Source organism: Panthera onca, chromosome D1, assembly GCF_046562875.1.
Source record: "Panthera onca isolate mPanOnc1 chromosome D1, mPanOnc1 haplotype 2, whole genome shotgun sequence".
NCBI classification, from domain to species: Eukaryota; Metazoa; Chordata; class Mammalia; order Carnivora; family Felidae; genus Panthera; species Panthera onca.
The window spans coordinates 9181985-9200953 of record NC_138348.1 but is presented as its reverse complement, the minus strand read 5'-3'; the positions used below and the strand labels follow the sequence as shown (position 1 = coordinate 9200953).

The following is an 18969-nucleotide window of genomic DNA, read 5'->3' as shown; positions in this document are numbered from 1 at the left end:
TTCTAGATCCTTCAGCTGTCACCATTGTTAGGACATCCTATTTCCAGGTCTAAATCGTAAAAGCATCCGACTCTTGATCTCGGCCCAGGTCATGATCTCACAGCTCATGAGGTCAAGCCCCTCATCGGGCTCTGTGCTGACGGCATGGAGCCTGCTTGGGATTCTGACTCTCCTTCTCTCTGCCCCTCTCCCGTGTGCACTAAATAAATATATAAATAAAATGTAAAAATAAAATAAAACACATCGCAAAAGCCTACAAGTCAAACTGTCTGTTCACATCAGTCTTGCCTTTAAAGACATCTCTGCTCAGAAGAGGATCTGGGGGTGGGGCGGGGTGTCACAGACACAGGGCTGTTCAGCACCGGGTCACTACTGTCTATGGTCCTGATGCTCTTGCGCCCTGACTTGGGCCGCTGCCCCCTCCCTGAGTCCCTGTCCAGCCCACTTTCCTGCAGAAAGAGAATCAGTCATCCTTTTCTTCTGTGGCCAAGGAGTCTTCAGGCATGAAATTAATCCCTAGGTATTTACGGGCACTTCCAATGTGTTCATAGTGGCGCTGGGCACTCTGAGGAACCCAGGAGCGGATTTCATAATCCAAGTCTGTGTGAAGTGCCTGCTCTGGGCCAGAACTGTACTAAGGCTCAAGCACGGCAGTGAAGAAAGCAGGGCCTTCTGCTCTCTTGGAGCTGGCAATCAAGCGGGGAAGCTCCCACAAAATAAACGTTAAGTCAACAGACAGGTAGATGAAACTGTGATAAAAGCCATAAAAGAAATCCATGGAGTGATGTGAGCCAGAGAAGCTTAGGCCAAAGCTCTGGAGTCCCCCTTGTCAGGATTTGAGCAGAGACTTAAAGGGATGGCAGGAACCAGCCACCCGGGGGCCGGCGGGGGACAGGGCCTTCCAAGCAGACGGTATAGCAAGAAGGACGATCAGACAGATACACAGAGAACGGAGTGGAGGCTGCCTGGGGCCCGCCCACTCCCTTCCAGAGGCCCCACTGAACCCAGTGCTCGGACCCCAGGGGAAAATTCAGAACCTTGCCAAAGAACCTTTCCTCAGGGCACCCAGGTGGCTCAGTCGGTTAAGTGTCTGACTGTTGATCTCAGCTCAGGTCATTATCTCACGTCTCATGAGTTCGAGCCCCACACTGGGCTCTGCACTGACAGCAGAACCTGCTTGAGATTCTCTGTCTCTCTCTCTCTCTCTCCACCCCCTTCTCTCTCTAAAATAAATAAACGAAAGAGAAAGAAAGAAAGAAGAAAGAAAGAAAGAAGAAAGAAAGAAAGAAGAAAGAACCCTTCCTCTAGGTTCTGTTACCTGTCGCCAAAAGAGCCCGGACCTCCTCCCCTTATGTCCTACCATCAAACTCCACTCGTCCGACGGAACTCACGGTCCAAGCCCCCCTCCCCTGCCAGGCGGTTTCTAATCTTAGTGAATCCTCCCAGCTGCTCAGAAGGAAGGACAGTCCTAACCCTACTGTGGATGCAGTCAAGCAAGTCCGTCTCCAAAGCATCTGGGAACTCCCTCCAAGTCCACAGGGCTGCCCCCCCCCACCCCTCCATCCACCTCTCACCCACACAACCCGGGGACCCCTGATGGGCTCCCAGCTCACACTTATCCCTCCCGCAGCACATCTTTCCCCCAACCACCAAAGTCATTGTCATCACCTGAAAACCCCCTTTCTGCCACCAGCCTCCGCCAGGCAAAAACCTTCAAGGCTTTCTAGTACCGTGATAAAATTCAAAATGCAGGGGCGCCTTGGTGGCTCAGCTGGTTAAGCATCCAACTCCTGATCTTGGCTCAGGTCATGAACTCAGTCCAAGCCCCCTTTCAGGGCTCGGTGCTGACAGCATGAAGCCTGCTTGGGATTCTGGCTCCCTTTCTCTCTGTCCCTCCCCTGCTCATGCTCTCTCTCATGCTCTGTCTCACTCGGAATAAACACTAATAAATATTTTGAAAATAAAAAGTAAAAATTACATTCAAAATGCAGAATCTGCCCATCACTGGCTTTCACCTCCCACCCTCCTTCCCGTTGCTTATTTCCTGTGTTCATTCCACCACGCAGTTTCTCTCCCTCCCCCCACCGTCTTCAGGTCAGTGTTTTTTTTTAAGAGCCAAGTCCTTCCCACCTCAGGACCTTTGTACAGGCCACACAGCATCAACCGCTCAAAAGTATTGTTGATTTAGAAAGTCTCCCCAGAACAAAATGGGCAAAGACTAGAGTTTGTCATAAAGATGTGTCCCGCGTGCATGTAAAAAAAAAAAAAAAAAACCAAACCTCGAAACCCCCCTGTTCCGTGGCATTCGGTCCCCAGCCAGGCCACGCCATCCGCAGCCACTGAATGAAAGCAGAGGACGTGCAGAGGGGAGGCGGGAATAAAAAAGGCATCGGCAGAGGGCAAGGAAGGAGACAGCTGAAGAGAGAGAAGCCTCTGCAGGCGGAATTTTCCGTCTAGCTGCGCGGGTCTGTGAGGACGCGCCTTCCGCATCCTCAGCGCCCTGTGCTGCCGCGGCCACTAGGGGGCGGTGTCGGCCAAGGTGTCCGCGAACGGACGCGGTGGGTCGGTCCTGGGGCTCCGACGCCCTGCGCAGCACAGCTGGGTGCGCTCCGCGGGACAGTTGATGAAACACAGTTCCTTCCTGGGGATCTTTTATCGTCTGTATGATTGCTTTAATTTGATTTCTGAGATCTTTTTTTTTTAATCCGAATTCTGAGAAAACACAGGGACGGTCGTACAAACAAAAGTGCCTCTCGCTGAAGGCTGCCGGTGATGCGTCAACCCTTTTGGAGTTAGGAATAATTCCATTCCCAGACGATCCCAACGGCGAGCCCAGCTGAATCGACAGACCGAGAGGACCGAGGGGCGCTGGTAGAGCTGACCTTTAACCTCCATCGGCCCCATTTTTAAAGTCTGGAAGCAGAAACGCAACCTCGTAATTATCTTTATAGATTGCTTACTTGCTGGGGGCAGTTTTGCAATTAGTCTTCACACAACCCGGATTCCAGAGCCCAGGCCCCAACCGTTGCTCTACAGAGAATGCGATTCCAGACGCAGGAATCTCCTGAGCCAATAAATGAGATTGATGAGCACTGTCCCCCGCACCCCCACGCAGGTACAAGCACACCACGCCGCACCCTTCATTGTCCACCACAAAGGCGGGACTTCCTGATGGTAAAAATTCCAGAGCAGGTCATGAGGATTGGCAATTTCAAACGAGATTCTTGGCCGAAGGCGGGACCTTGGTGGGGGGCCTCCTGGCTCTCTCCCACCTCCTCCGCTCCCTCACTGCTGGGCCAGGGTTCTTCTGTATCCAGGTCATTAACTCACATACCTTTGCCTCCCATGAGCCATCCACCTAGGTGAGTATTGTTCAAACGGATAAGGATCCAGGGCCAAACAAGGTTCAGAATTTTAATGACTTCTTCACAGCAAGGGAAGTATTTACCCAGGGCAAATTCAACACAGGTATCTGGAGATAAAAGCAAGTACAATTATAACGTAGAGAGTGTCCGCCTCAAGGGGGCTGGAGATGTAGGGGATCCACAAGCATTGTGAGCAGTGGACACAGAAAGGCGCCTTCGGTTTTAAAAGAACAGAATGCGGGGCGCCTGGGTGGCTCAGTCGGTTAAGCGTCCGACTTCAGCTCAGGTCACGATCTCACGGTTCATGGGTTCAAGCCCCGCGTCGGGCTCTGTGCTGACAGCCCAGAGCCTGGAGCCTGCTTCGGATTCTGTGTCTCCCTCTCTCTCTGCCCCTGCCCTGCTTGTGCTCTCTCTCCCTCTCAAAAATAAATAAACATTAAAAAAAAAAAAAAAAAAAAAAAAAAAAAAACCAGAACGGAAGATGAACTGATCCAAACCACAGAAAGAGCACGTATCTGTGGGATGCCTGTTGCCAGAAAGCAGAAGGTAATTAGAGGACTGAAGGAATGTTCATTGGGTTCTTTTCTGTCTGCATATACTCACCCGTAAGTTATAGCACAGGTCCAGGAACTATGACCAACGGCCCACATTCAAGACTTGACCTATTCTTGAATGGACCTCAAGCTAAGAATGGCTCCTACATTTGAAGAAGGAAGAGGACAGGAGGAGAAAGGGGTTGTCCATCACTGTATCACATAAATATATAATTCTATAATCGGCTCTTTTCACTACAAAGACGCCAAACTAAAACACAGAGAGGCCAGTGTTTGAACATAAGCTTCCTGCATTCGAGAAGCGTTACACACACTATGTAAAGACAAAGAAAAAACTTAAAAATGCATCTCAACAAAGCAAAATAAAAAAAATATCTGTATCTATATTATCTGTTCTTAGCACTGCATTAGTTTTGGTGTTCATGCCTCTGAGAAGCCTAGGGAAAGACCACACTTATTTTTTTCTTTTTAATTTTTTTTTAATGTTTATTTATTTTTGGAAGAGAGACAGTGAGAGAGTGTGAGCAGGGGAGAGGCAGCAAGAGAGAGAGAGAGAGAGAGACACAGAATCCAAAGCAGGCTGCAGGCTCCAAGCTGGCAGCACAGAGCCCGATGCAGGGCTTGAACCCACAAACCATGAGATCATGACCTGAGCCAAAGTCCGCTACTTAACTGACTGAGCCACCCAGGCGCCCCAAGACCATACTTCTTGATCACATTGTCAACTGAAGTGTGAATCTGGGTGAAAATGGTCTTTGAAAGACAGTCTTGGGGAGCCTGGGTGGCTCAGTTGATTAAACATCCGGCTCTTGATCTCAGCTCAGGTCATGATCTCACCGTTTGTGAGATGAAGTCCCGCATCGATCCCACATCTGGCAGTGCGGAACCTGCTTGGGATCCTCTCTCCCTCTCTCTCTGCTCCTCCCCTGCTCATATTCTTTCTGTCTCTCTTTCTCAAAATAAATAAACATTAAAAAGAAAAAAGAGAAGAAAAGAAAAACACCCTGTCGCCCCCACAATCTGAAAACAAAGGAACAATTACTCTGGAAGAAAAGAGGAGCGGTAATTAACAAACCCCAGGGTCCGGTCACACTGTAAAACCCGAGGGCTCGCCCTTATCCTAGGTCCATGTATACCCTGAACTGACAGACCCTGAATTGACAGATGGACAGGAAGACTGAAGTGTTCACCCTCAACACATGAGAGAGTTGAGGTTAGCCTGGCAGAAAAATCTATAAATGACTCACAAGGCAGGAAAGAGGAAGCAAAACCAGCTCTCGTCGACTTGATCAAGATGATGTGGATAAAATTCTGTCTAGTTTACGGCTGATGCAAGGCATGCTGTTGGTGAAGGCCAGGGATCGGTGGGTAGTAATTCACCGTAAGGCGGTTGCCACTGAAAATGGCTTCAGCTAGACGATAAAACAAATAACGCGTTCTGAAACGTGTAATTAGGGAATGACCCTCCCAAGCACGTACAGAACACACTGACAGGCACATGGGACAATGTGAGGATGAGTCATCGGGAGGAAGCCACCCAACATATTTCCATGGGCCAACTAAAATGATAAAACTGCAGGACGTGCAAAAAAAAACAAAAACAAAAACAAAAATCGGAAAACAGATTCAACTCAACACATGCAGCCGCCATTGTCGGGGTTTGGAACTCAGATTTGTTCCCCACCCAGTGAACAGATTCCTAGCCTATCACGGAAGTCTAGTTAACTCATAAAATATCTCAGGTTGTGAGACCTTGGAGCCTGCTCCGGATTCCGTGTCTCCCTGTCTCTGCCCCTCCCCTGCTCGGGCTCTCCCAAACATAAATAAATATTTTTAAAAGTTTGTTATCTCATAGGTCGAGGGATCAGAAGTCCAAAAAGGTTTCACTGTGCGAAACATCAAGGCGGCAACGGGCTGTGTTCCTTCCGAAGACTCTAGGGCAGGATCGGTTCCTTGCTTTCCCCCTTTATCCAGAGGCTGCCTTCACTCCTAGGCCTGGGGTCCTTCCCTCCCCTTCAAACCCAGCAGTACAGCCTCTCCGATGCTCTCTCTGGCTCCAGTCTCCTCCTCTGCCTCCCTCTGCCACCATCCTGGTGGTTGCACTGGGCCCACCCTGTCATCCAGGCCGTTCTCCCCGTCTTACTGTCATCTGATCAGTAGTCCTCATCCCCCGTGCAACCTTCACTCCCCTCTGCCGTGTAACCTAACATATTCACACGTTCTGGGGACTCGGACGTGGGCATCTTTGGAAATCGTTATTCGGCCCCCAAAGAGTCTCTAAGATTTCAGTCTTGCCCCTTCCACAACATTCTCCTCAGGACCGTCAGTGAACGGAAATGCCATGCTTTTGTTTAAAATCCTTCTCTGCTACCGGTCACCTGTGGGATAAAGCCCAGACTCCTCACCAGGCCCGGGGGGCCCTCCTTGGAGACTGGTGCTGCCCGTGGCTCTGACCTCAAGTCCCGCTGCTTCCCCCTTCTACACTGGGGGTGCGGCAACAGACCAGGCCTGGAAATAAGGCGGCCCTTCCAGTCAGGCTGGCAGATTCACACACAGTGGCTGCGGAGGGACCAAGAGATTGTCTCTAACCACGAGAAAAGATTCTGCCACATCCTGTACTCCACCAAGGTGATGAGGGAGTCACGTGAGGGGGCAGGGCTAGAATGTGGGTGTCGTCTAGGACGTGCAAACCTAACCCGAGGTACTGTGCCCCGCTGGGTGAACAGAAAGGGCTGGCGTGCCAAAGAGGAGGGATAGGCAACGGAGCCAGAGAGACAGGTGGGTCCTGAGCAGGAAGAAGGGGCAACGGAGGAATATTCCGGCTTCTGCCGGCGACGAGCTTTGACTGGGTCACGGTCCCTTCGGCAGGGCCCTTCGTACACTCTCTGCTCACCACCCAGCCTTTGTAACTTGTCCACAGGGGGGAGAATATGCTTGTCTAGTCTACTAGACCTTTCTCCCAGCAAATTAATGAATATGCTTCTGGTTGCAGCTGTGGGTCGGGAGGCTGAGGGTGCAGCCTCTTCTGAGAGACGGGACCCTTTTCTTGTTGTCCCCTCAAACAGGTTCTAAGGCCACAAAGCCATGAGAAAGACCCAGGTTCCCCTCCTCATCTGTTCCCCGGCCAGCCTCTAGGGTGTGATGGATGGAAGACAGACAAATGGAAGGAAGGGAGAGCAAAAGGGGAATCGGATGCCGCCAGCCCAGAACAGAGGACCTTCCTGGCGGGCAGACCGCCTTCCTCAGGGGGCACTTACCTGCGTTACTGCGTTCCTGTTTCTATCTGAAACAGGCAACCCACTCCACACTGTTCACATCTCCACACCTTTGCAGGCAGTTCTCACTGACCGAAGTCACCTGTTCCTCTCCCCCAAAGCCACCTGCAGACCCACACTCCTCCCTTCATGACCTAGGCAATATCTGGGCCATAGGATACTTAAATTCCAGTTTAACTGGGCATCCTGTATTTTTATCTGTTACATCTAGCACATGTACACTTCCTTCAAGACTCAGCTCTTGGGGGGCGCCTGGGTGGCCCAGTCGGTTAAGCGTCCAACTTGGGCTCAGGTCATGATCTCACGATTCGTGGGTTCTAGCCCCCTGTCGGGATCTGTGCTGACAGCTCAGAGCCTGAAGCCTGCTTGGGACTCTGTCTCCCTCTCTGCCCCTCCTCCACTCACACTCTGCCTGCCCCTCTCTCTCTCTCTCTCTCGCTCGCTCTTGCTCTCTCAATCTCTCAAAAATAAATAAACTTTAAAAAAAATTAAAAACAAAAACAAAAAAGAGGGGCACCTGGGTGGTTCCGTCAGTTGAGCATCCGACTTTGACTCAGGTCATGATCTCACGGTCCGTGAGTTCGAGCCCCGCGTCGGGCTCTGTGCTGACAGCTCAGAGCCTGGAGCCTGCTTCCGATTCTGTGTCTCCCTCTCTCTCTGCCCCTCCCCAATTCGTGCTCTCTCTCCGCCTCAAAAATAAACATTAAAAAATAAAAAAAATAAAAAAGACTCACTCTTGGACTCTTCCCACCCTGCCCCTGATGCTCCCAGGCCCAGGGGCTCTCTCCGCCACCGTCACATCTCATCTAGACTCTGTCATACGCATATCGCACTAGAGCACGTTCCCTTGTATCTGCTTTCCTCTCTGCAACATGAGCCCCAGGAGGGCATGATCCAAATGTGTGTTCTCTTGCCAGGCATGGACGAAATGAGAAAACCCAGGTAAATAAAAGGGAAATAAATTCACTCAAATAGGAATCTGCATCCTGTAATCCAGTATAGCGGGGCCCTACTTTTGAGCCTCTAGTGAAACAGTTGAAACGAATGTGGAAGCGGAGACAGTAGGTGAAGCACGTTATAGGCGGAGAGACCCTTTTTATCCCCACCTCTCTTCTTCCAGGTGGGACCACATCAGTAACCAAGTGGTCCCTGAGATAACCCTGATTCCCAAAGAAGGTCTGCCATCACTCTTTGGCCAACCCGTTGGAAGAATGCACACGTTCGTGGGCAGCCAGCTCTAACCAAAGTCTGTGCATCCCAAAAAGTTTGAGATTCATTGTTTCCCCTTGCTCCCATCTTTCTTGCTTCCAGCAGAGATGAGATCAGCTTATGGAACTGGAATCTCTCTAAACCACAAATCTATCTGAAATGGATTCATTTCACACGTGATGGAATTTCAAGAACTGATTATTTTGCAGTTATATCAATGTTGATAAATGTCAACTATTAACCAGATAACCAAAAATATTAGTTTTTGAGTTTTTTTTTTTTTTAACACTTATTTATTGTTGAGAGAGAGAGTGTGAGCAGGGAAGGGGCACAGAATGCGGAGCGGGCTCCAGGCTCTGAGCTGTTAGCACAGAGCCCGACGTGGGGCTTGAACCCACGAACCGTGAGATCGTGACCTGAGCCAAAGTCGGACACTCAACCAACCAAGCCACCCAGGTGCCCCCCAAAAATTACCTTTTGACGTCTCACACCTAGAACAAGAATTTCTGTATGTAGTCCCATAACTGGAAAGTTTGAAAAATCATATGTGTAAAGAAATGTATTGACTGACATGTTAAGAATAGCGTTTTTATTTTTGTAGATCGATAGAGTAGAATGAGAAAGGAGGGAGAGGGGGAGAGGAGAAAGAAGAGAAAGGAGAGAATGCGCTGGGGGGTTCTCGCTAGCTGCCCATCATTTAGAGGCGGAAGTCGTGCACTGACTCTGAAAATTGACAAAAAGTAACCAGAAAGCCGCCTGCCTGCGGCCAATTCTCCGGGTGATTTTTAACAAGGCCAGAGAAGGGAGTAGTGAAATCCACCAACACTGACCCAACGGAGATGCTCGATAGATGTTTATTGAGTGAATGAGTAAAAGACAAAGCCCCCGGAGCCCCGTAGTCGCCAAAGCCCACCCTGGTTACGAATGGAGAAGCACCCGACCCCCTTAAAAGTGAAGAAAGCACCAAGTGAAACTTGTGTAACAGCCCCGCGTCCAGAACTGGCTGGGGCTCTGAGAGCCACCTCGTGGAAGGTATTCCTTTAAGTGCAGGTGTTTGTTTCCTTTGGCACGGCAATATGTAATTTCCCATTTTTAGAACAATGCTCCAAAGAACAGTCACCAAAACAACTTTCAGAGGGGGCGGTTTTCTTCCTGGCCACTGCTACAGCCCTGTAAAACAACAATAACCAAGGGATATTTATTCCAAACACGGTTTGCGTCTCTCCATAAAATCAGGAGGCCGTTCCTTAGCTTTGCACAGGCGGCCGAAAGACCCTTCCGACCCCTCAGCAGAGCATCCAGCCAAACTCTTGTGTCTCTGGGAGGGGGAGACTGGGAAACGGTTCTGCTGTTGGCGCAGTTTTGGTCTTGACACACCTCCCTCCGTGTGGTTCCCAGGCGGCGAGGGTGGAAAGGAAGTTTGTAGAAAGGCTGTGTCCGTTCTTTGGGTGTCCCGTACTAAGCCTGAACCCGGAAGAGGGCAGTGTGTTCTTGGGGACGTGCAAATAGCAGACTTTGAAGGTGAGGGCCCGGGAAGGGATGAGATGCATCCCCCCCCCCTCCCCCCCCCCCCCCCCCGGTGGTGGAACCGTTGAGAAATCCCTTTCATTGGCATCCCCGCCCCGACCTTCTCTCTGCTTCATATACTCAAGAAACTGGCTCCAAGACTTCAGGAGTCCATCCCCGCTCCTCCCCATCTACTTACCCTTTCATTTCCATCCCTCTGCTTCTGCCCAGATCACATAGAACTCCTTCCCACCTGAACCTGCATGTTTCCCCTCCTCCATGGCCTCCTGGCCCAGGTCACGTTGACCTCCCCTGTGGGTCTGCACATCCCGGCTTCATCTTGTACCTTCCCTGCTCAGCAATGGTCAGCGACTCCTCTTCCTGTAGAAAACGTCTGGGTTCCCTGGCAGGGGGGGAATCTCACCTGAGCCAGTCTTCCTTTCCAACCTTATCTTCCACTAGATCCTCCATAAATCTTAGGCGTCATCTCAAAATGGCCTGCTCACCATTCCCAGACTCCACCTTTGCCCTCCGGTACCACCTCCCTCCCCCAACCCCCAAATTTGAATGACCTTCCTGGTCCTCTCTCTGTGACAAAAATCTTACCCATTGCTGACAGTCCCACCAGCTTTAACACCTCTCTCTGCCCAGTCCAGCTGAAAATGACCTCCCTCCCCCACACCTTACTGAAGCACTGAGACTCTGCCCCATCCACAAAATGGCTCTACTTTGCGGAGATAACATTAGCATAACTTTTTTCCAAACGTGTGCTAAATCGTTTCGGGGAGAAAGGTGCTGAGCCTCTTTAAGAGACCTAGGTAGAATCAGTTCAGTGTTGGCTTTGCCATTGCTACCCAGTCCTTTACTGAGCACTTGCTATGACCCGGGTGCTGAGCTGAGTGCTTCTTAGGTATGACCTCATTCAACCCTCGCGATGAAACTCTAAGGTAAGTACCACAGTCGCCTTTTTACAGACAAGGAAACAAAGGCTTTGAGAAGTTAAATAACTTCCCGAGAGCCTCCCAATTTCAGAGGAGCAGGGATGGGGCCCAGGCTTGGCTCACGATATTCACTGCTGTGGCCAATGCTCAGTATTTCCTTCTCAGAGAACTTACAACCCAGAACAGTCAGGATGAGCAGGTGAATGGGAAACCACAGGTCGTCTCCCAACTAGAACAAATTCATGGGAAGTTTCCCCATTCGATGTTTCGTTTTGTTTTGTTCTTTAGAGAGAGAGAGGGAACAAGCGTACGTGCACACAAGCAGGGGGGAGGGGCAGAGAGAGAAAAGGAAAGAGAGAATCTCAAGCAGGCCCCGGGCTCAGCCGGGAGCCCGACTCCAGGGCTCAACCCCACAACCGTGAGATCATGACCTGAGCCAAAATCAAGAGTTTGGACGCTCAACCGACGGAGCCACCCAGGTCGTCCTTTTCATTTTTTTAAAATCAATGTGATCATCATCACATTGTGATGGTGATAGTTTGTTTGGTCACCTGGATATACTATCTTATGAGTGTCTGTTAAGCCTCTTGCCCAATTTGTATGGGGTCATTGTCTTTTTCTTACTGATTTACAGTTGTTCTTTATATATCCTGAAAACAAATACTTGGCTGGATATATGTGTTACAGATTTCTTCTTCCGGGTCTGAGGCTTGCCTTTTCGTGGTTTTTTTTTTTTTTTTTTTAACGGTTTATTTATTTATTTTGAGAAAGAGAGCGAGAGAGAGAACACGGGTGGGGGGCGGGGGCAGAGAAAGAGGGAGAGAGAGAATCTTAAGCAGGCTCCATGCTCAGTCCAGAGCCGGACTCAGGGCTCGATCCCACGAACTGGGAGATCACGACCTGAGCCAAAGCCAAGAGTCGGATGCTGAACCGACTGAGCCACCCAGGCATCCTGCCTTTCCATGTTTTTAACTGTACTTCTTGACGAAGAGAGGTGGTAATTTTTCATAAAATGCTATCAATTTTCTTCTGTGGTTAGTGCTCTGGGTGTTCTGTTTTAGACATCTTTGCCCACCCCAAGGTCATGAAGACACCCTCTCTATGTTAATTTCTTTTACTCTCGCTTTCTAAGTATCTTCCCCTAGACTTGGAGACAACCAGTTGGCTATTTCAATAAGGAGCACAGGTCGCCTGGAAAAACGCACCATGACTGGCTCACGTGTCGTTACTCACAGGATAATGTCCACCTGTCTTCGGGCCATCTAGCCCGTTATCCTAAGGCCGCCTTAGAGCATCCACAGACGCCATTACGCACTGACTGCATTGCTGTAATTCCAGAGGAGGCACCCCTAATGAGGGGAAGGGGCATCTTCCAAAATGACCTGGAAAGGAGAAGGGAGGCCATCTGTCCCCCCAACCCTGTTGACACTCTCCAGCCGGCAGCCTACTCCCACAACCCGAGCTGTGATCACTGTGCAACACATTCTTCCCATCCTAGCAACTCTCGCGGTCCCTCTTTATAAACCCTTCCCCTGAGCGTGTTCTTTTCTCCCCGGATTTGCCCTTTTATCATCATTTATTTGCCTAGCCACTTGCCATCTCTAGGGCACTTACTGTGACACCTTTGCTTTCTCCTCCCTTCGCCCCTTCCTCCCCTCACGCAGGCTTATCCCAGCCTCAGTGCCTTGGATTTGGGGGCTGGAAAAGCCTGTGCGGTGGGCCCATCCAGTATGCTGGAGGCTCTTCAGCTTCCTGGCTCTTCTGGTTCCTCCTGTTTCCTTCCCACCTTCCTTCTGTCAATCAAGAGGCCTGAGGGAACAGTGAGGGAGTGGGAGGCAAATCATAGCTTTTTCAAGCTTAAAGGAGCCTTAGATACGATCTAGTGCAACCCCCTCATTTTACAGATGAGGAAACGGATCCCGAGAGGGGAGGGAGAGGATGTGCCAGAGCCAAATATGTGGGGGAACAAAGCCAGGCCAAACAGGAAGTCCAAATTCCAGGGCTTGAGGCAGAATTTCCAGTCCCACCAGGGAACCTGGGACTGCTTCCCACAGCAACTTTCTCCCTCCAAGCCACACATCCCATTCCAGAAACAACCAGGGCTGCTCAGACAGAGCAGCAGACGCAGATCCGACAAGCCCCCAGCGTGTGCACACCAGCGGTCGTCCCGGAGAGTCCATTCCGGAGCCTCCAGGGGACACAGACGACCACCCATCCCAACAGGGGAGTTTCGCGATGACTAATGCCATGACCACATCTTCGTTTTAATTCTCTAATCATGAGGGAACTGATGGGCATCCCGCCTGGCCGCACCTGTTCCAACGGGGGAGTTGGAGAGCAAGAGAGATGGGTGGAGAGCGGGAGGGGCCTGGAGATCACGTCTGTCCCCGCCCCTGTCACCAAGCCTGCGGCTGAGGGGACCCCCCCACCCAGGGCAGCCCCCAGCTGGGATCTCCCAAGTCATGGCGGCTGTTAGCACTTAACTGAGCGCTTACTATGCACTAGGCACTATTCACACCACCTTAGATGAATTCAGTCCAACCTCGCCCAGCCTCTGAAGGAGACGCTGCGTTTCCCCCACGTTGAAGATGCTGACACGTTGCCGGGGGGCCTCTGGTCGAGGAGCAGGGATGCCTTCCCGAAACGTCTTTGATGGGGTCACCAGTCGGCACGAATCACCCCACTCGTTACATCTTGCCAACGTCAAGCTCACCCCCAACATCACCACCAGACACCCACGGAGACCACCAGGAACATACACAAAGCCCAAGATTTTAGCAGCTCCGTGATGAATATTTGCATTTTTACCGTGACGAACTTGTGTCGACAATTACTAGACATTTTGTGGGATTTCATTTATGGTAGTGACCATAATTAAAAAGATTTCTTTTTAATTAAATGTGAGGATTTTTTTTTTTTTTTTTAATAAATCTACTTCAAGAGGATGATGAAATGAACAGGGCACGGAGGGCATGTGGATGTGCAGCGAGGGTGACGGTGGCACCGGATGGACTTAAGCGTGGGCGACCCACCCGGTCTGGTCCCAGCTCAGAGGCGACCTCGCTGCTGGAGCCCTTGTGCCTCCGATTCCCACCTGCCGCCCCCACAGCACCTCCCGCAGCGAAGCCCTGCGGATCGGGAGAACGTAGTCAGCCCTCCGGCCTCCTCTGGCCCCATTCCACATGAAGGTCACTCAATTCTGGGTTCTCTCCACTTTCCGGAGAAACCCAGTGAGGCCGATAAACATACTGAGACCCACAAACAAGAGGCCAAGTATGAAGACAGAAAGGAATGAGGAAACCCCGCCCTTTCTTTGGACCCAGTCCTGGGTCTTCTGCCTCCACAAAATTTGCACATCACTGGCTGGGGGGGGGAATGTCCGCCCAGGACCCTCTGCTGAGGATCCCTCCCAGGCGCCGGGCTGTGAGCTGGCCCTGGCCAGGGCAATGCTGTCAAGGACCCAACACCACCCCCTCCTGCTGGGGTACATGGCCCAGCCTGGTGGCCCCGGAAGGTGATACAGGGAGGACTGTCCTTCCTTGGCAAATAGGAACAGTTTAAAAACAATACTCATAAATGAGATGGGGTGGGGGGGGTGTCTAGGGGAGGGCAGAGGACTCGCTCAAATCCCCAGGGATCTAACAGCAAACCAGAGGCTGGGATTCGCCATCCCCAGCACTCTCAGAGGACAGGAGTCAAAGGCCCTCTGCCCTTGGAGTGCCCGCCATTGCATTCTCTTGGGCGCTGCCTCCCCCACAGCAGGGCGGGTGCCTGGCCAAGGAAGCCGGAGCCTTGTTCAGGGCATTGTTCTCCGTCAGAAGAGGATCTCGAAAGCAGAAGGAAATTAGAAACAACCACACAATGAATACCAGATTCTCCTTTCTCCTGGCTTTGGCTGCCAGGAGAGTAAGCAGGGCTGGGCCGACAGCACACCCCACCCAGCAGTTGCTGGCCCTCCAGGACGTCCAGGCCGCGGGGAAAGGCAGCGCTTGGAGGCTGCACTGGTTCTCCACTGATTCCCACCAGGTCCGTGTTCTTTCTCCAGCTAGATGCTGATTCCTAGACACAGAGCCGCCCTCTGGGGCTTCCTTTCCCACGAGGCACAGCCGACAAGCTACGGGCACTCTGTGTTTGTCGGTTGACTAACTGATACCATCTGGGCGCTTTTCTAGACGTTTTACAGGTGTAGACTCGTGGAACCCCCACAGCCACCCCACGAGGGAGACGCCACCGCTAGTCACGTTTTAGTCGTGACGAAGGGGGGTCCAGGCGACCGAGCGCCGGGCCGGACTGATCTGACTGGGGCAGTTTTGACGGGACTAAAATGATCCCGCTCCGCGCTTCTTACGAACGTCAGCCTCCCCTACGACACCATGAGACACGCGCAGAGCCCTCCTGGAGTCACCCCCACGTGTCAGATAAAAAGAGTGACCCGAGAGACGATGTGTCCCCTTCAGAACTTGCACCCCGAGACACAGGACACCATGGGGACGAACGCTAACGCGCTGTCGGAGGGGAGACACGCAGAGCCGATGTCAATCTTACCAACTTAGCATCTGAATGTTCCCGCTGAGATTTTTTTCTTAAAAATGCACTTTTTTTCTCCCCCCTGTTGGGGCTATTCTTCATTTTAACAGAATGTTGTGTTTTATGCCGCCTACGTAAGTAGGCACCAGCTTCAAATGTTGTGGAATATTGAGCTCATATATCTAGTCAAACTTCTGCTTGCTTTTTGCTGCCTCCATGGCTACCATGAGGATAAATAGAGGAGAAAGGTTTGGCTCTCAATCATCCTAGCTGGGCCCTCTGCCATCATTCCCAAAAACAAAGGGGAAAAGATGCCAGCAGTGAGGGACCAGGGTGAGTGGTGAAAGAAAACACCGTCCTGTTCCAACGGGTACTGAGCAGAGTCAAAACTCCCCAGCGAGGGCTGGTGGAGGGGGCCGGAAGGCATTCCCCTAATTCCCTGTAAGGAGCATGCGCGTTGTAAACCTGCGGGCAGAGGAGGGAGAAGACGAGCTGTCACCCTCCAACCCTCTGCAGATGGGGTTGCAGGCTTGGAGGACACCAGTGAACCCCAGCTTGTAAGTGGTCCGCCTGGACCTGGGACCCAAGCCCTCTGTGCCCTACTTCGTGTGCCCCACCCCCTCCACCCTGCTGCCCATCCGCTGAAGGATCTGGAAGCTCTGCGTGGTCTGTTAAGTGACCCGCAGTCTCTGGACGGCATGATGGAATGACCACTCCCCTGACCGTGTGCTGTGAGGCTGTCTGAACAAGAAAACCCAAGGATCAGCCTTTGTCCTTGGACTTCCCAGTGGAGGACCACACAAATGGATTGGGTTTTGGGGGTGGAGGTTGTTTCTGTTTTTGTTTTTGTCTAGTCTGTTATGTCCGATTGTCAAAACAAAAGTGCTGGAAAGGTCAAGTTCACAGGTTCACTCTCTAAATGAACCCGTTGTCCCACAAAGGAGAGTGAAGGGAATCTTCATCCCTCCTGGGCATCTTCACCATCCTGCCACCCTTCTCCCATCTCAGAAGGCCTCTGAGTCTCCAGAAAAGCCTCTCTGCTCTGCCCAGTAACAGCTACCGCCTCCTGTGCACTTGACCCCATCCCTGTGCCTCTTTCGGGGACAAGGGAATCAACTACGCCATCTTGCTTCCCCCTCTCTCCCACTGGCTTCCTTGGCTCGTCCAATAAACATCTTCAAGTTTGCCCCAAACTGGGAAAACCTCGTTGTGTCTGCCTCCCGTGGCCAGAGACCGTCCCATCCTTCCTCTTACCTTGAACACCAAACTTCCCGGTGGTCTACCTTGCTCTCCGCAACTTCTCCCGCTAATTCCTAAGCCCCCACAGAGGGCAGCCCAAACCAGTGGGAGATGCTCTCTCAAGGGCCACACATAGTCTTTAAGCATCAAGTCCAGCAGCCACTCCTCAATACCCATCCTATCTGACCTCCCTGCATCAGTTACACCAACAGAAAAAAACCCCTCCTTGTGAAATGTGCTTAGGGCAAGCGCTTTGCATTGTTTTCTCAAAAGCCATTCCCCTTCTCCTTAGCTGGCACGAGCCCAACTTTGTTCAAGGACAGGAAAGAGATTCTTTTATTTCAGCAAGATGGGCACCGGCCCTGGTCCAAGGGCAGGCAGGCCTGCGTCCTTTCTGACCAGTGGAATATAGAGGGACGTCGGTTGGGATCTTCTGGGGACAGCCCCTCCGCCACCCCCACCCCCCACCAATAAGAGAGAGACATGTACAACGATAAGACAGAAGATGTCTGTCCCATGCTGCTCCTTGTTTCCGGTCTTTGAACTCAGCTGTGTGAGGATGTGATGTTGGAGGCTGACGGAAGGCCAGGAACACCTCAGCAACACCGGCCCAGAGCTTGGCCGCTGAACATTCCGACCGTGAAAAAGTTCATCTGTGTCTATACCACTGGACACGTTTGCCGTCACCCGCAGCCAAAAGCATCCCCAGCCGAGTTGTCACTCTTTTCTTGGTTATTGACGTTTCCCTCCTGGCTCTCATTCTCAAGTCTCCTTGACTCCTTGGCAGGCCCTCTGCCCACCCCTTGAATATCCCTGTCCTCCATATCCATGGAGGGCCATGCTCCTGGGTGGGTGTGCCCTCTTCATCTACCTGTTGGCTAACTCCACAAATACCCACTGGCAACTTCTATGTGCGTGGCTGGCCTCCTAGATTTGACACTCTAGCAGGGGACACAATGAACAAATAGAAAGTTACAAGTTATGGGGGTGCCTGGGCGGCTCGGTCGGTTGAGTGCCTGACTCTTGATTTCAGCTCAGGTCATGATCTCACGGTTCGTGAGTTTGAGCCCTGTATCAGGCTCCATGCTGACAGCTCAGAGCCTGTTTGGGATTCTCTCTCTCTCTCTCTCTCTCTCTCTCTCTCTCTCAATAAATAAATAAACTTAAAAAGAGAGAGAGAGAGAGAAGTGAGTGAAGGGGAGGGGAGTCCAATGAAGCTGAGATCCTTGCAGAACCCAGTAAGCCTTGGGAAGGTGCTGGCTGTTCTGCTAAGAGTGCAGTTGGAAGTCATCAGATAAGATGATTAACCATGGAATTTGTGTTCCTTAAAGATCACTGAGGCTGGAATTTGGAGCCAGAGTGGAAGGGGAGAGGCAGTGTGGACTCGCAGTCACCCCGTTGAGAGATGGGGGTGGCCTGGAGATGAAGCCAGTGCAGATGGAGAGAGGGGACGTAGCAGAAAGCCTCAGAGAAGCAGTCGTGGCACGATCCCAGGTGGGAACGGGGTCACCCGGACCTGAGCTGGAGAGGCACCCGCGACAGAGAGAACGAGATGCCCAGGTCGGTGACCACAGCAACGGGGGTGGGTGCAGGCAGACTGCGGCCTTGAACCCCGGTCAGCACCCTGCTCTGGAAGGAGTGGCTTTATTAGCTCAGTTTACTCACGCCAGCCCATGTGGTTTCCAACCCAAAGGTACCACCCAGCACCTGGCATGCCCGCGGCCACTCTCTGCAACAGATAATAGCAACAATAACAAAAACAAGAGTGACCAACGTTTCCTGAGCACTTACAACATGCCAGGCACTGTGGCAAGTGCCAACCATCCTCCCCAAGTTACGAAGACAACCCTGTGAGGGAGGTATTATAGATCAGGACTCCGAGGTTCAAGAAGGTTGAGGAGCAGTTCATAGCAAGGCCTTTGGTGTTGGATAGACATGGGTTTGTCTGCTGCTATGTGACTGGGCTTTGTGGACCTTCCCAGCCTCGTCTGCAAAGGGGGCTTAAACGAGAGAATTTGGCAAAGCACTTAGCTAATGCCTATCCCAAGACAGTGCTCAATACCGATCGTTGTGATGGCTGTTGTAATTATAAGAAAACCAAAAGCCAGCTCCTGTCATTTCCCCGTATTAACACCTCCAGTGGCTCCCCCCTCCCCAAAGATTAGGACTCCCTGGCCCACCCACGCCACCCACTCCTCCCAACTGGGGCCACCCATTTCCTGAAGGCCACCCATTTCCTGAAGGCACCTTGCTGTCCGCACGAGCAGAACACCCTCCTCGCCCTTGTCCACCAGGCAGGAGACCGGAAGTTGTCAGCAGAGAGGCCCAGAACCGCCAGCCAGCCCTAGCTAGG

The 18969-nt window shown here is 51.7% G+C and overlaps 1 long non-coding RNA gene across 3 annotated transcripts in view; it reads right to left on the bottom strand.

Moving 5' to 3' along the window:
- Nucleotides 1-9241: 9241 nt before the first annotated feature.
- Nucleotides 9242-18969, bottom strand: part of LOC144612977 (uncharacterized) — a 31763-nt gene continuing 22035 nt past the window's right edge. For all 3 annotated transcript variants that reach the window (XR_013550254.2, XR_013550253.2, XR_013550252.2), the window contains one exon: nucleotides 9242-9573. This is a non-coding gene — a long non-coding RNA (uncharacterized LOC144612977). The remainder of the gene's footprint in view (nucleotides 9574-18969) is intronic.